A 13,742-nucleotide genomic window follows, 5' to 3' on the forward strand; every position below is an offset into this window, starting at 1 on the left:
GGTGGGAAGGGAGCATGTGCTCCCCTGCACAGTTGTGACCCAAACCCACTTTTTAGCCCTTTGTCATGGTTTAACCCCAGCCCACAACCAAGCACCATGCAGCTGCTTGCTCACTCCCTCCACAGTGGGATGGGGGAGAGAATCGGAAAAGTGAGAAAACTCATGGGTTGAGATAGTTTAATAGGTAAAGCAAAAGCTTTGCACACAGCTACTAAAAACATCAGTGTTATCAACATTGTTCTCACAATCCAAAACACAGCACTGCACCAGCTATTAAGAAGAAAATTATCCCAGCTGAAACCCGGATACATGCTGGTGAATCTGGAGAAGCGGAGTAATTTCTATAGCAAAGAATGTATTTGAGGAACATGAGGTTGTTTGCAAAAGGCAAACCAGAGCTGCTCAAGCAGCCATCCCTATTACTGAGGTAACGGCCATACTGCTTCAAGAGGTCACCGCCTACCTCTCTTCTCACTACCCATTTTCCCTTCTCAGTGTGGTATCTTGTAAGAATCATAGAATCATTTATGTTGGAAAACACCTTTGAGATCAAGTCCAACCATTAACCCAGCATTGCCAAGTCTACCACTACACCATGTCCCGAAGCACCATATCTAAACGTCTTTTTAAATACCTCCAGGGATGACGACTCAACTACTTCCCTGGGCAGCCTGTTCCAGTCCTTAAGAACCCTTGCCATGAAGAAATTTTTCGTAATATTCAATCTAAGCCTCCCCTGGCACAACTTGGGGCCATTTCTTCTTGTCGTGTCGCTTGTTACTTTGGAGAAGAGACCAACACCTTTCAGGCAGCTGTAGAGAGCAATAACATCTCCCCTGAGTCTCCTTTTCTCCAGGCTGAACAACCCCAGTTCCCTCAGCTGCTCCTCATAAGACTTGTTCTCCAGATCCTTCACCAGGTTTGGTGCCCATCTCTGGACACACTCCAGGACCTCTATGTGCCTCTTGCAGTGAGGGGCCCAAAACTGAACCCAGGACTCGAAGTCAGGCCTTGCCAGTGCCAAATACAGGGGAACAATCACTCCCCTTGTCCTGCTGGCCTCATTGTTTCTGATACAAGCCAGGATGCTGCTGCCTCATGTTTAGCAGGCTGTTGACCACCATCCCTGGGTCCTTTCTCACCCAGCAGCTTTCCAGCACCCTTCCCCAAGCCCATAGCATTGTGTGGGGTTGTTGTGACCCAAGTGCAGGGCCCGGCACTGAACCTTGTTGAACCTCATACAACTGGCCTTGGCCCATCCGTCCAGATCCTTCTGCAGAGCCTTCCTGCCCTCCAGCAGATCAACACTCCTGCCCAGCTTGGTGTCATCTGCAAACTTACTGAGGGTGCACTTGACTCCCTCATTCAGATCATTGATGAAGATTTTAAAATGGACTGGCCCCAATACTGGGACCTGGGGAACATGACTTGTGACCGGCCACTAACTGGATTTAACAGCATCCACCAGCACTCTTTGGGCTCTGCCCTTGGTCTCCTCCCCTGCTGTGGAAGAGATGGTATTAATTTGTTCTTTTTCTTCTTTTCCTTCCAAAATACCTTTCAGCAAAAATGAGAAGCATTTCAGACATCAGCAAGATCTGCTTAAACTCTTACAGTCTGAGCAGAGCAGCACTCTGTGCCAAGAAAAAAACTGGGGCATGAAGCATTTAAATGAAGGCCTGGAGCCACCTGGTGAGTCAGTAACATATCTAGAAAGAGGGAGCAGAGGTGCTGAGCATTCATTCAGTCCGTAGCTCTGAGCACTGTCCCTGTAAAGCTCTGCATCAAGGCTTCTTCACAGCTTTCCCATAACAGTGGCATGCCTGTGAAATGAGGCAAGACCCCCAGCACGCAGCGCACCACTGATGCAGCTCTCCCCTGCAGAGGCCCATCCCCAGGGAAGATCTGTGCAGCCTGTTTCCAGCCCTGCTGAAAGTCCTGGTTTTGGTCTGAGCTGTACTGATCAGCAGAATGGAGATGAGACATTCAGCCCCTTGCAAGGGAATTCTGTGCCGATCGCTGGCCATGCGTGGCTCCCAGTTGGCAACTCCAGGAGCTGGAGATGAAGCATGGCTTGAAACAGACTGGTTCAGATGAGCAGCTGTGGGACCTGTGTTTATTCCTCCATATGCACTTGGTTGCTTTGCCACAAAAACCTCCCCACAGAGAACTGGATGTGAATAAATACATGCAAATGCAAGTTATGAGGTCCTGGCCTAGGAAAATGCCACTGCTTCTTGGATGAACTCCGATGGGCTGCAGCTTAGCTGTGGAGAAACTATCACAGCACACCCAAGCTGTTCCCTGCCAGCCCCTGACTGGACTGGCAGGTGAGGGCTTCTATGAGAGCACAGTGTTGTGCATCCATCTCCAGACCCCAGTGCCCCCCCTACAGATGAGATGCATGCTCACGGAACAGGCCTGGTGGCCCCAAATCCAAAGGAAGCCATTTTCATAAAAGCTGAGTTCACAAACCAGAGACGATGACACAACCCAAACGAGCCTTTCCTTGCACTGAATGAGAAAGCTCAGAGCTCTCAAAGGGGATTAAATGGATGAGCTGCTAATTCAGGTCTCACAGATACCCAGAGGGACCAGCTTAGTTAAGCTTCTAAATGAGGGGATGCCTGCCCTGCAGTTAGCCTCTGTCTCCTGCTAGTGAACACAGCAGTAGAAACAGATCCCTGTCATACTGAATACTCTCCTCAGTTACCGTACCTGTTGGCACAGGCCTGTACCCTCAGCTACTTGAAGCAGCACACACCTCAGTATCAAGACTCATACACCAGGCTATCTCCATTATTTGCAGTTTCCCAGGCTCTCTCTCCGTGCTGCAGGGTGCAGATGGTCAGCCTGTGATGGGACCTATGTCGTGTGGCAGGGAGGAAGCTGTGGCTGCACAGGGTAGTATCACAGCCCCTTCCCCACCGCTGACCTCCCACCAGGTGATCAGTCTCACAATAGATCTTGAAGTGAGCTATTCAGGCACAACCTTCAAAATAGTCCTCTGGAAGGAGAGAGAGGTCATTGGGTGCAAAGCCATGCCACACCTCCCCACCATCTTATTTTTCCCAGGCTTTACAAAATACCCCTAGAAAACCCTCCTCCTCTTCCTGGGGTTGCTTGGTCCCTTTTGAGATCTACAAGCACACAGCGGCAGGGCATGAGACAGTGAACTCTCATCTCCACCAATCTGTGCTGACAGCAGCCTCCTACTCAGCACCCCACATAGCAGGCAATTTCCTACCTGGCACAGCACACCTCTTGCATGCTCCCAGGGCCTCCTGTAGCATCTCACTTGAAAATGCTGGTGAGCACTGTCAGCTGGGGCTCTGTGTGGGGTCAGACTAGCAGCAGAACCCTAGCAGAGCCAGCCTGCAAAGCCCAGACACAGGGAGGTGCACATATGTGGCGATGCTGAGCAGCACTGCAGGTAATGAGGGAAGAAGGAACAGTCCTGATCTTTTCAGTTACTCAAACAGAAATGCACTTGTTCCCTCCCTACCTCAGTGGACAACACCTTCCTCATTCCTCCGTCCTGTATTTTACCCCAGCCTCTGACTACAAAACCCAGGGTAACCATCTTAGCATGCTCCAGGTAGCATATGCATAGCACCGAGGCTGCCACGAGCCTCCCTCATTTCTGTGACTGTCTAAATAACTGGTAATCATTTTGTTGAGGTAAGGATGCTAAAAGCAGCTGGAAGCAGAGGTTTGTCTGATCTATTTTTATCTCACAGGCTTCAAAACCTGTCAAGGTCCTTCACTTCTGCACTGCCAAGGCTCTTTTTTCAACTTATTCCTCATCACAAGCACATGAAAGGAGTTTGCACTGTTTGGGGCAGGCTGACAGGCTCATTAGTGGACAGCTGCCTACAAACATGCCAAAATATAAATTGTTTCATCTTAGGAAAGCAAACAAGAGGATTAAACATCTGCCTTTAGACATCACCCCGTCGACCACCACACCACATTTGTGCATGTGGTCAGAAGAGGCAACGGTGTGTCTCAATACAAACTCCTATCACTACTCTATCTCAACACTAACAGCCTTCGGGGGCAGCTGGCAGAAAGCCCGGCCACCCCAGCTCTGAGCAGTTGGGGACGGTTATCAACTGACAAGAGAATCTGTTTTGCAGTTTACTGGCATTAAACAAGTGCTCTGGAAATAGATGCAATAGCTGGTTTAAGGCTGCCAAGAGGCAGTTCACAAAACAAAATAGACCGGAACATTCTTAGCTGAGGCCAGCGCTCCAGGAAGCCATAACTGCATCTTGATCTACTTTGAGACACTAAGTACTCAATTATGAATCTCTTCTGTTCCTCTCTGACTTGATAGTATTCCGGTTCAGTGATGCTGATTCAAAACCAGAATAGCCACAAAACACAATAACCACACAGTAACTCTTCCCCCCAGGAGAAGAGTGAAGAGGAAAGTCAGCTTTTCTCCCACACGCACTGACTCCTCTTCCCAAAGCCCGCACTCCCCCTGCTGCATCCAAACTGGCCTCAAAAGCAAGTGAACCACAAAACATTGATGTTTCTCTCTACAGCATCAGGTTTATTCGGCCTGCATGCAGGGCATGCCATGAGGCTGGAGGCTGGATACTTTGCTGCTTACTGATCAGCCAGTTCCTCCACTTCCTGGATTGGAGGATTATGCCTCTCAGTCCATTCTTGAGGCAAGCTGCCCTAGGTTGGACACAATGATGAGAAGCATTTAGAAAGCTATGGAGTAACTACAGGGGCCTTATTCAACCTGCGTAATTGCCCTGAAACACATGGGGTCTCATCTGGAAAGCTATCGAATAACTACGCAGGCCTTATCCAACCTGTGTAATTCCCCTGAAACACAGGGGGTCTCATCAAGCACAAACATGGCACAGAAAACTGGAAAAACGTGCTTTCCCAGGCTAGCAGCAGCTGCTTTGGGTCTCCGTGTCAGACTTCTGCATGGAGCTTTGTTCAAACTGCTCATTTTACCAACAGGTTTTTGGGATTTTATTTTTTCAGGAAGCACAACTGAAAGAGCACAAAATGGAAGACACCAAAGGCACTGCTTTGACATGCAACGAGATATGCAGAGGCAACAGCCCGGAGGGTTTCCAACTGTAAGGTCCCCTCACCCCAGTCTCAGCCCTGGGCTGGCCCGTCCCTCATCTCCAGTATGAATATGAGTATTTTAGAAAGGGCTGCCCTGTGCCTGTGCACATCCTGTCACTGGCAGCCCCTGAACCTCCTGCCTCCCCACCGCTAACAGCACGGGGACAACGGGAGCGATCGGCCATTTTGTCACCTTCTGAACTGAAAGGTCAGCAGTGGAAAACGCAGCTCGGTTTTTGCATTGCTAATCCCTGGGCTATTTATGTCCTTTAACAATATTATCAGCTCACAGAGTTGCCACCAAATCAGCAGAGCTCACCGCCTTTCCAAACTTTGGCGGTTTTCAGACGACGGTAATAGGGACTCCCCTGTGGTAACACGCAGAAAGACCCTGTTTCGAGTAGGAGGAAGGCTCCGGCCTGCCGCTCCTGCTGGCCCTCAACAAGCAGAAATTAAGCCGAGGCAGAAAAACACAATCCCTAACCACTAACCTCTGCTGTCCCACATGAGGGCAGCCATTTTGCCATCCTGGGCAGGAGCTTTGGAGCTGGGTGGTCACTCGTCTCCTCCGCGCAGGGACAGAAGGGCACAGCCCCCAGAGGGCCGCTGAGGTGCGCCCGGCCCGCGGGTTCTGTGAGGAGAGGTGGGGGCTGTCCCTGCTGCCCGCAGCCGGTGCCTGCCGGTCCCGCCGCCTGGCACCGCGCAGCCCCGCACCAAAGCTGGTGGGGCCCCTCTGGAAAAATGTATTTAAGAGAGGGAAGCGAGGAAAAAAATGCGAGAAACATCTCTGCAACCCCAAGGCCGGAGGAGGAGGATGCGCGGCGGGTACACAGTGTCCCGCATCCGTGAGGTGACCAGGGTGGGGCAGGGACGGGCCCTGCGGCACCCGTGGCCCAAGATGGCGCCGCCGGGAGCAGCCTGAGGGGGAAAGCGCGGCACAGCGCTGCACGGCCCGGCCGTGGCCCCGGCCCCCACCCCTGCCCCTCCTGCGAGGGGGGCTGAGGAGTCAGGGGTGGAGGAGTGAAACCTGGGAAGAAGGTAGGGGCGGGAAGGTGGCGCTTTACTTTGTTTCTCACTATCCAAACCTAGTTTAACTACCAATAAATTAATTCTCCCCAAGTCAAGTCTGTTTTGTCCGTGAGAGTAACTGGTAAGTGATCCCCCTGCCTTGGCTTATCAAATAAAATTTTATTTTCTGTCCTTCCGCTATTGAGGAGAGGGAGCGAGAGAGTGGCTGGGTGGGTGCCCTGGGCCTGTCCGGGGAGACCCCCACTAGATAAAACAACTGGAGCCATCACCAGAGCTGGGGTTCAGTGAGAGAGAGGGAGACAAGATGTAAAGTAGGACTGGGGATCAGGGTGCTAAAGTCAAGCTAAAGCTGCTGCTAGTTATCCCCAGTGTAACCCTTAGACTGGGGGAATCTGTGTGTCCCATAGCATTAGCTTCAGCCTAAGGATAGGATCATGTTCCAAAAAGAGGGAGCTGAAACACACACTACAAGCAAGGCCCAAATGGGGATGCAGAGCTAAAGTGAGGGCTGCTACTTGGACCCTCCCAACAGCCTCTAGGCTGAGGCTTCAGCATGTCTCTTGGTATAAATCTCCACCTAGGTTTAAGATTAGACTTCATGTATTTGGAGTCAAATTCTGACATGAAAAACCTCTAATGAGTTCCCTAGAGCTTCATCCACTTTCTCCATGTCAAATTTGGTTCATTAACTAGGAAAAAAAGGTCATAGGGAAAAGACAAAACAAAGATAGGACATCCTAACAAATACCCAGAGAAAAGGAAGAAGCAACATTTCCTCTGTGTACATCCACTTCTCCTTTTCCCAAACCACAGCGTTCCCTACTGCTGTATCCAAATAGCCCTCAAAAGCAAGAGGTGAACAGGACTGCAGGCAAAATGATGTCTGGTTCTGAAGAGGTCTCTGATGCACACTTTTATATAGCGTTCTTCAAAAAGGCTGCTTGTGGAGCTGTTCCAGAGACACATGAGACTTATGCAGAAAGGAGCTTATTCGATGGTGAATCGACAAACAGCAACAGGTTTTTGTTATAGAAGAGTAAAAATTTGCACATTTGAGTTCTGTTTCTCAGCTAGATATTGTGTCAGGGGAAAAAACCAAACTATTCACCCTGTAGTTTACTTGAAATTTTAGAAAATGGTAAACATATCAATAAACAACCTAAAATGCCGCCACCACACGGGTCTATGCATTATCACATTCTCAGCTTCACGCATGTCTGCTGAGGGCCATCAGTGGCAGTACTCCAAACCTCTTTGAGGCTGTAGGCTCATAGCAATTCTGGCCTGACCTGTGTCTCTAATGCAGGCAAATTCTGCCAACCTCCCAAAAAATTCACTCCCTCTCCCCCAAAAGCCCAAACACAACAACCCTGAAAGCTCCTACTTTCAGACAAGAAGTACCTTCTTTGTTATTAATAGACTCATTGCACTCAACACATTCAAAATTGGAATACAAAGCCAACGCACATTTGTGTTGCAGAGGTCTGTTTCCTTCTGCCAAGTGGGGTGGAGAGGCTTCTACCCTGAAAACAGAACCAAGCCTCCTGAAAGGAGAATTATAAATAAGCCTAATCCTCTAATCATCATCTTTAGTTGCACCTGGACAGATTTTGCAAGGTGTTCTTACCACAGTAACCAAGATAATTTGATCAGTGGATCAAACCCCTGACCTTCCCCCTATCCTTGTAAGGAAAGTAGCATGACTATCTTGTCAAGCAACTTGCCTATAAACCTCCAGAACACAGGCAGACACTGTAGCCTCTTCTCCAGATTCAGAGTCTCATGTCTTTCCCTAAAAGTACTTCTCCATAAAGACATTTTTCAGTTTTACCTATAGTGAGTAAACACGTTTGCCAGAAGCACAGGAATCCACAGCGGGATTGTGCCTGCAGCTGTTAAAAACTTACAGGTAACATTCTCTTATTCTCCAGAAGGGAACACCAGTCTGTGTCCTTTAAGGATTAAATTAAGGAAGGAGGATGAAAATAAATCAAGATAGCACAGATTCAGCTTCCTGGAATTGCCTAACAAGGAGTATTGATGTTTGTTGCAAGAGAGCAGAGAAATCAGAAAAAAGGGTACAAAACAGCTGTAACAGAAACACAAAACTGCACTGTTCCAGATGCCACTGGGGGACTTCCAGCAAAGCAGCCTGAGTATCTTAAGTATCCACTTCAATAAGCCACCACAAAGTAGCTTACTCTTCAACAGGAAACTGATGCAGGAGGTAATGCTCAGAGCCCATCACTTCTGGGATGATCTGGCAGTTAAGAGCACTCACTGGGCCTCTGGAGACTCTGTCCCTGAGCTCCAGGGACACTGTTAGGGCAGTCAGTTAAGGGTAAGTATTGAAAAGTACTTAGGTGCCCAGCACCGTTTCAGCAGGAGTTGCAGGCCCAAATCTGTCTTCAAATCCTGGTCTGAACCTCTTTGTGGCATGTGAGGTGACAATGTCTTTATAGCCTGTAACAGTATTGTAAGGAAAAACACATGAAAGCAACGGCTAGCCACTTTGCGGCATCAAGCCATGAACAAGCTAAAGGGCCAGTTCTGTAAAACACAACATCTCCTGGCACATCCAGGCATTCCCGTTGCCTTCCCTTTGCATCACCGGCCCAATGCTGTTGATATTCCCACTGAGTGCTCGGTCCCAGTATTAATGTTTTAGGCACTGTGGGATAAAATGTGAGGAGTTTTGCCTCACAACAAGCAGTGGTTTGCTCTGGAGTAGATGTACTAGCATCTCTCCACTGAGCTGGAAATAGGGCAAACCCCCAACCAGACAACAGATTTTAAGTCCCCAGGCAAGGGAAAATGAACAAATTAAATGTTCACTGCAAGCAGTCCACTAAACAAAAGAACAATAATAGTGTTTTTCTCCCATTCTTTTCATTTCTCGCAGCATAACTACACATCTTCTGGATACAATCTGTTTCTTTGCCAGGGCTTCAACATTCTCCCCTGAATTAATGATGCTGGAAAATCTCCACTTTTCATAGACGTTGATAGCCTCTGCTGAGCAGCAGAAGGCTGCACAATACTTGCTTATGCAATGACTGGTCCTGTTCCAGGAATAATAGCTTGTCTACTAGGAACAACCAATTCACACACAAAACCAAAATACTTTTCTCATTAAATGTCTGAATTAGATGGAATAAACCCACCCCAAACCTAATGGTCACACTGCACACTAATGTCAGCCTTCACACTGAGTTAAATAACCCCACACCCTAGTCTTTGAGGGACACTTAGCATGAGCAGGGGAGGGTGGCACTTCCTTATTCATTACCTCCAAAGTACTTTTGACACTATGAAGTGACACATGAACTATTATTACAGGACCAGGCAACAACAGGACACCTGAAGCAGTTAAAATGCAACTTGATCTGGGAAAGCAACTTGCAGACAAGCACTGCTTTGGCTACTTCAGGCACCAGCATACGGTAGCTCTTCTGTCCACGAGATCTGTCCCCAAGTGGATGAGTAGGTAGAGAACAGTATAACCTTACATCTGCAGCACACCGCCCATATCAGCTTTTGTTTCAAGGCTGTTCTGGACCATGTATCTGGACCGATACAAAGTGGTGTATCTATATTGCCTCTCAAAGAAACACTGAAGGCAGGAGGGTCCCACAATGTTAGTTTTATCTAACGTGAGAGGAGGAAGACCAGGTCTTACTGACCAAAATCAGCTTAGTTGCAATAAGATGCAAGTCCAGATCTAAATTTTTGCCTCTGTCAGGAAGGAAACAACCCTGGGAGAACCCCTCCTCCATTTTGACCTGTGGCTGAGAAATAAGAAACCAAATCATTGACACTTTCTTGTAGACCTCAGAGTTCCACCCTTTGCTAACTTTACCAAATCATTAGTCCACTGGGATGACAGCCTTCCACCCTTGCTCACATTTTACTGGCAAGAGGAAATAGGACATCTCTACTTTAAATGAAAGCTCACTGTGAAGCTTAAGTACCAAAGAGATACAGTCCGGACATTACCATGACCACTACTAGCACCAGAAATTTTCCACTCCATTCTGCCCTTCTAAAAGACATTTTCTGGAGGGCATGGGAGATCTACAGGCCACATCCTTTTACTTCTGCCTTTCACTGGCAGAGATTAAGAGGCTGCTGCCTCTCCTGCAATTTTTAAGAGTGGGTATAAACCAAGTTCTGTTACCCTTGAGAACAGGGTTTTACAACATGGCATATAATTACACTCAGAGAAGAGACACCATAGCTTAACCACCTATCTCAGCTACGCAGCACACCTTCCCAGCCTCTCTCAGTCATAACACAGTAACTCACAGGCTGATATTTTGCAGAGTACCCTTGCAAAGTGAACTAAAAAAAAAAAAAAAAAAAAAAAACAGCTTTAGGATTGAATAGACACACCTGGAGAGCAGAACTGCACATATATGAGATGAAAACACCTGGTCAGTGAGGAAAGATCCTACAGTTCTGTGCAAAGAAATTTTTTCAAGTGACACCTTCCCCAGCCATTTAACTCTCCTCTGCTATTATCAGGCTCTGTCCTGGGTTTTTCTACCAGAGCACAACCTCAGTGTTGACTCAGGAAGCCTGGGTCAATTTCTGCCTGCACTTCTCCGCACATTTTACATGGCTGCAGTGTAGCTTCTTTGTGCCACTGAGTACTTCAAAGGCATCTACACTGATGATATCAAAGGGGCAAGTTCATGTCAAAGCTTCAGGCCAGTAGCTTGTCTCGGTCAAAAGCAGGAAGCTAATGGGAGCCCTGAACCCACTGAACAGGAAGAGGTTTACAAGCCCACACACAAAGCAATGGCAAGGAAAGAAAAGAAATGCTGCAGTCTGTGACCAACAAAAAAAAAATTTTTAAAGGGTGAAAAATATAGGCAGATGTTAAAAATAGTCAGCCACATCTATTCAGTTTCCTCTGTCCCAGAGAATCAGATCACTTAAGTTGCTGAACTGGAGGAATCTGCACAACCTAGCTAAGTGCACGTCATGCCCAATTAACCAATACCAAGGAAACATACAGTATCAATCAACAGCTGGGATACCTTGGGTGCATGTGAAGCCAGCACTCTGGGAACACTGAAGAGGAGAGAAGATAATCTGAGTATTTTCATGCTAGAGTTTGTAATAGCACTGATTTCATAGGTTTTGTAGAAGTCACATTTCTAGCAATTTTTCCTTCCAGAGGGTACTGGTTTCTTGTATTTCATTCTCTTCCCGACAGAGCCATCTAGTGGGTGAGACATCATTTGTTAGAAGGATGTCATAGAATCACAGAATCATTTAGGTTGGAAAAGATCTTTGAGATCATCAAATCCAACCGTTAACCCAGCACTGCCAAGTCCACCGCTAAACCATGTCCCTAAGCACCACATCTACACGTCTTTTAAATACTTCCAGAAACAGCGATTCCACCACCTCCCTGGGCAGCCTGCTCCAATTTCTCACACTGTAAGGGGATGTCACATGTAGACACGTTGCACATAGGATCTTCAAAGCAGCCTGGAACAAACTAGTGTGTCAGTGAGTCTAGTCAGAAGTTGCTAAGTGGTGTGCTTGTCTCGGCTCGCACTTCAGTTTCTACAATGTGAAACTTCCAACTTTTCAACACTAATTCACAGTATCTTTCTACAGAGGCTAAACAGTTCATCCTAGACTCAGCCTCAACCTGAATTCATAGTGCAAAGCTTTTCATTTATGCAAACTCCAGTATATTCTTCAAAGCTGATGAGGATTAGAGATGTTACATGTTTTAAATCAAGCCTAAAAGGTACAGCAACACTGGTCAGAAGAAAAAAATAAAAAAAAAAGTTTGCTGTGTGCTCAGTAGCCAGTCACAAATACAAGGGGTGAGAAGCATCAGAAGGATTAGAAACTTCTTAAAGCAGGTAGTACTGCAGAGTTTGTTCTATCAGTCAGACCTACTGGGGAGGGTTACTGTTTCTTTATGAAATTGATGGTTGTCGTCCCCCCTCCCCTTCAGTGCTGCTGAACACACACATCAGCTGTTCCAGAGAAGAGCAGGGATCTCAGTGAACAGAAGGTTGACATTGCACAGGAAGAAGGAACAGGAATTTTAAGATAGTAGAAAAGGTAAGCCAATCATCATTAGTGGAAACAATCCCCCACAAACCTGCTGCTGCCAGGCAGCTTTGATTTGCTTAAATAGCATTTAACCATTATACGCTTTAGGGTTCCCCTTGGTGTTTCAAAGCCGTTGCCACTCCAGTAGCTGTCCATGGTCAAAACATGGTGCCATTTCTCCCTGCCCTCTGCAAAAGAAGTTAGCATGTAACCTTCAGAAATGGCTACATGCTTTTTAACAGTCAGAAGGAAACAGTGAGACACAAAGCCAATGGGCCAGATTTGTAGCCTCACCAAAATGTTGACTCTCTTCCAAAAAATACTTTTAGTCAAGTCCCCATCTGTGGCTTACTTCCTTTTCTACATATTAATAGTTCTTTTTGGAGGCTTTACAAAAAAAAGGAAGCAGAGCTTTGAGTGCTGGGAAGTACCAGGTAGTCCCAGCAAAAAAAGATGCAGCAAACCTCACCATTAAGTTTCCTCGAGAGGTTACAGGGAGACCCAATAGAAGCTAGACCCAAAAGAATTCTGGCACAGTGATTTCTCAAACTGTGAGTGTGCCTCTGGTCTCTCCTGTTATTAACCAAGGTAACAGTAACTTACTTCATCACTCACTTGGCCAGGATGACACTTTTAGGCAGAACAGCTTGCCATCCTTCAACACACACTCCATCCTATACCAGTTTATGTTTATGGCAATTAATTGTTGCACTAACTGATCTCAGGTTTCTATCAGGTGTTGGCTTTGGAAGAGAAGGCAGTTCCAGCTGAAGAATCATCCTATAAAATCCTGCAGCAGATACCTGACATAAGTTATACAGAAAGTAACCATGTGCGGTGCCATTCCTGTTCTGCCTGTTGATGGTAGCATAACTCCACTGCACAAAAATTCTCACGTGATTAGCAACATGGTCACAAGCCTGATGTAAAAGCAATAAAACCCAGTTAAAAGACTGCAAATAAAAGACATTTCAAGTAGCCATAATACTACCAACTAGGGAAGTAGACATCTTGTATGTCAGCATATAGCAATGAGCAAAGCCAGTGAATGTGAACAGAAATATCTATTCTTACCTACCGACCCATTTGCAGAGATCCCAGGCATTACAGCATGAGATATTACAAGCAAACAGGTCAATTCTTAACATGAATCTCATGATACACCAACAGGATGGAATGATTTTCTCCTTTGTCTGTTAAAGAACATCAGTCTCAGTGGGCATCTAGTATGAACACTCAAAATGGACCATGTTTTTTGAGATGGTCTTTCTCAAAACAATCTTCTGAAACTCAGAAGCATTTACTTAAGCATGGGGAGGAAATTCTGTTGAAGTGTGTCTTCTCTCACTCCCACAGTAAGAGCTAGAACCAAAGCAATTAAATAATTCCAAACAGTACAAACAGCTATTACTACTAGTGATTAAAGGCTGTAGTTTGCATAGTCCAGTACAGTTTTACTTGCCTCTATCTTATGCAGATCCGCTCTCAGAGGGAAACTACCTAATCAACTGGTATCGGTCACCATTCTC

The sequence above is a fragment of the Falco peregrinus genome, chromosome 2 (genome assembly GCF_023634155.1).
Source record: "Falco peregrinus isolate bFalPer1 chromosome 2, bFalPer1.pri, whole genome shotgun sequence".
Taxonomy (NCBI): Eukaryota; Metazoa; Chordata; class Aves; order Falconiformes; family Falconidae; genus Falco; species Falco peregrinus.